This window comes from Salvelinus namaycush, unplaced genomic scaffold (assembly GCF_016432855.1).
Source record: "Salvelinus namaycush isolate Seneca unplaced genomic scaffold, SaNama_1.0 Scaffold416, whole genome shotgun sequence".
Lineage (NCBI taxonomy): Eukaryota > Metazoa > Chordata > Actinopteri > Salmoniformes > Salmonidae > Salvelinus > Salvelinus namaycush.
Genome location: NW_024061105.1, coordinates 38,536 through 42,500, shown reverse-complemented (window position 1 = coordinate 42,500; position 3,965 = coordinate 38,536).

Sequence of the window (3,965 nt, the reverse complement as noted above, 5' to 3'; positions counted from 1 at the left end):
TCCCTGCTCTCTCTGCCCTCTGCTCTCTCTCTCTGCTCTCTCTCTCTTTGCCCTCTGCTCTCTGCTCTCTCTCTGCTCTCCGCTCTCTCTCTGCTCTCTCAGCCTGCTCTCTGCTCTCTCTCTCTCTGCTATCTCTCTCTGTTCTCTGCTCTCTCTCACTCTGCTATATCTCTCACTCTGCTCACTCTGCTCTCTCTCTCTGCACTCTCAACCTACTCTCTGCTCTCTGCTCTCTGTCCTCTCTCTTCTCTCTCTCTCACTCTGCTCTCTCTCTGCTCTCTCAGCCTGCTTTCTGCTCTCTCTCTACTCTCTCCCTCTCTCTCTCTACTCTCTCTCTTTCTGCTCTCTCTCTCTCTCTGCGCTCTCTCTCTGCTCTCTTTGTTCTCTCTTCCTCTCTGCTCCCTCTCTGCTCTCTCTCTCTCTACCTCTCTCTACCTCTGCTCTCTCTGCTCTCTGCCCTCTCTCCTCTCTCTGCTCTCTGCCCTCTGTCTTCTCGCTCTCTCTCTGCTCTCTCCCTACTCTCTCTCTTTCTGCTCTCTGCTCTCTCTCTGCTCTCTCTGTTCTCTCTCCCTCTCTGCTCTCTCTCCCTCTGCGCTCTCTGCTCTCCCTCTGCTCTCTCTGCTCTCTCTGTTCTCTGCTCTCTCTCTATGCTCTGCTGCTCTTTCTCTTTTCTCTGCTCTCTCTGCTCTCTCTCTCTCTGCTCTCTCTCTTTCTGCTCTCGTTCTCTGCTCTCTCTCTCTGCTCTCTGCTCTCTCTTCTCTCTGTTCTCTGCTCTCTCTCTCTTCTCTCTGCTCTCTCACTCCCTCTGCTCTCTCTGTTCTCTGCTCTCTCTCTCTGCTATCTCTCTCTGCTGCTCTCTCTCTTTTCTCTGCTCTCTCTGCTGCTCTCTCTTTCTGTTCTCTGCTCTCTCTACCCTCTCTCTCTCTGCTCTCTCACTCTCTGATCTCTCAGCCTGCCCTCCGGTCTCTCCCTCTCTCTCTAATGCTCTCTGCTCTCTTGTCTCTAATGCTCTCTGCTCTCTCAGCCTGCTCTCTTCTCTCTGCTCTCTCAGCCTGCTCTCTGCTCTCTCTCTCCCTCTCTCGCTCTGCTCTCTCGCTCTGCTCTCTCTCCTCTCTCAGCCTGCTCTCTCTCTGCTCTCACCCTCTCGCTCTCTCTGCTCTCTCTCTTTTCTCTGCTCTCTCTGCTCTCTTTTCCCTGCTCTCTGCTCTCTCTCTCTGCTCTGCCTCTTTGCTCTCTCAGCCTGCTCTCTGCTCTCTCTCTCTGCTCTCTCACAGTGCTCTGCTCTCTTCTATCTCTCTCTCACACACTCTCTGCTCTCTGCTCTCTCTCGCTTTATATCTGAACAGTGGTGCAGTTTGGACAATCACCACTTGATGTCAGTGTTAAACAAGAAGTGATGAAAACAACATCACTGCATCGAGAGAGAGAGAGAGAGAGAGCCTAATATACTGATATACAGTGCATTCAGAAAGCATTCAGACCCCTTGACATCATACACATTTTGTCACGTTACAGCCTTATTCTAAAATGGATTAAATAGTTTTTTCCCCTCATCAATCTACACACAATAACCCAGAATTACAAAGCAAAAACAGTAAATTTTATATGTGCACATGTATATTTAAAAAAAACTTAGATTTCACATTTACATAAGTTTTCAGACCCTTTACTCAGTACTTTGTTGAAACACCTTTGGCAGCGATTACAGCATTGAGTCTTCTTGAGTTTGACGCTACAAGCTTGGCACAGCTGTATTTGGGGAGTTTCTCCCATTCTTCTCTGCAGATCCTCTCAAACTCTGTCAGGTTGGATGGGGAGCGTCGCTGCACAGCTATTTTCAGGTCTCTCCAGAGATGTTCGATCGGGTTCAAGTCCGGGCTTAGGATCATTGTCCTGTTGTCCAGTCTGTGTATACTATACTGGGAGGGTAGAGAGTCAGAACTGATAGAGGATCTGGAGCCCTGAGGGAAAGAGAGAGAGAGGGAGGGTAGAGAGTCAGAACAGAGGGAAAGAGAGAGAGAGATGGTAGAGAGTCAGAACAGAGGGAAAGAGAGAGAGAGGGAGGGTAGAGAGTCAGAACAGAGGGAAAGAGAGAGAGGGATGGTAGAGAGTCAGAACAGAGGGAAAGAGAGAGAGAGGGAGGGTAGAGAGTCAGAACAGAGGGAAAGAGAGAGAGGGATGGTAGAGAGTCAGAACAGAGGGAAAGAGAGAGAGAGGGAGGGTAGAGAGTCAGAACAGAGGGAAAGAGAGAGGGGGAGGGTAGAGAGTCAGAACAGAGGGAAAGAGAGAGAGATGGAGGGTAGAGAGTCAGAACAGAGGGAAAGAGAGAGAGAGGGAGGGTAGAGAGTCAGAACAGAGGGAAAGAGAGAGAGAGGGAGGGTAGAGAGTCAGAACAGAGGGAAAGAGAGAGAGGGAGGGTAGAGAGTCAGAATAGATGGAAAGAGAGAGAGAGGGAGGGTAGAGTCAGAACAGAGGGAAAGAGAGAGAGAGGGATGGTAGAGAGTCAGAACAGAGGGAAAGAGAGAGAGAGGGAGGGTAGAGAGTCAGAACAGAGGGAGAGAGAGAGAGAGGGGTAGAGAGTCAGAACAGAGGGAAAGAGAGAGAGAGGGAGGGGAGAGAGTCAGAACAGAGGGAAAGAGAGAGGGGGAGGGTAGAAAGTCAGAACAGAGGGAAAGAGAGAGAGATGGAGGGTAGAGAGTCAGAACAGAGGGAAAGAGAGAGAGAGGGAGGGTAGAGAGTCAGAACAGAGGGAAAGAGAGAGAGAGGGAGGGTAGAGAGTCAGAACAGAGGGAAAGAGAGAGAGAGGGAGGGTAGAGAGTCAGAACAGAGGGAAAAAGTTTATGAGTTATATGAGTTGCTGTGGAGGGAGAGCAAGAGAGAGAGAGAAAGGGAGAGATTAGTCAGCAGAAATTATTCAGGACGACGTTCATCTTTAAATTTACTTCTTTATTTCTCTCTTTCCCCACTGAGGAAGATAAAGGACACACAGACAGACACAGACACATAGACACACACAGACACACACACACAGACAGACACACACACACAAAAACGAGGGGTAGGTAATCAGGAATTCCTCCCATGGTGTGTGCATTGATTTTAGTCCCCTTCTCATTAACTAGCTGCTGACAGTGACCAGAGATGGCTAGATTGAGCTAGAGGTGTGTGTGTGTGTGTGTGTGTGTGTGTGTGTATGTGTGTGTGTGTGTGTGTGTGTGTGTGTGTGTGTGTGTGTGTGTGTGTGTGTGTGTGTGTGTGTGTGTGTGCAAGCGTTTTTACGTGTGTGTTTTTGTGAGAGCGTTAACTTCTTTGGGCTGCAGGGGCAGTATTGAGTAGCTTGGATGAAAGGTGCCCATTTCAAACGGCCTCGTACTCAATTTTTGCTCGTACAATATGCATATTATTATTACTATTGGATAGAAAACACTCTCTAGTTTCTAAAACCGTTTGAATTATATCTGTGAGTAAAACAGAACTCATTTTGCAGCAAACTTCCTGACAGGAAGTGAAAAATCTGAATTCGATGCTCTGTTCTAGGGCCTGCCTATAAATGTGCTTGATATGTATTAGTATACATGCACTTCATACGCCTTCCACTAGATGTCAATAGGCAGTGAGAGAAAAAATGGAGTGTATAGCTATATCTTGATCTGAGGTCGAATAAGAGCTCTTGTCATGACGTGACACCAATTTCCTGTTTTCAGGAAGGCGCGAGAAGGAACCGGGGATTGCCTTCTGAAGAGCTGTCGTTATAGACGGCTACTATCTCCGGCTTTGATTTTATTTGATAAATGTGACAATATCATCGTAAAGTATGTTTTTTCAATATAGTTTAATTAGATTATTGAAATTTTAAAAAAAAAACTTTTTCCCGACAAAGGACCCCTTGTACAACATTCTGATGGAAGATCATCAAAAGTAGGACCCATTTATGATGTTATTTCATATATCTGTCGAACATGTGT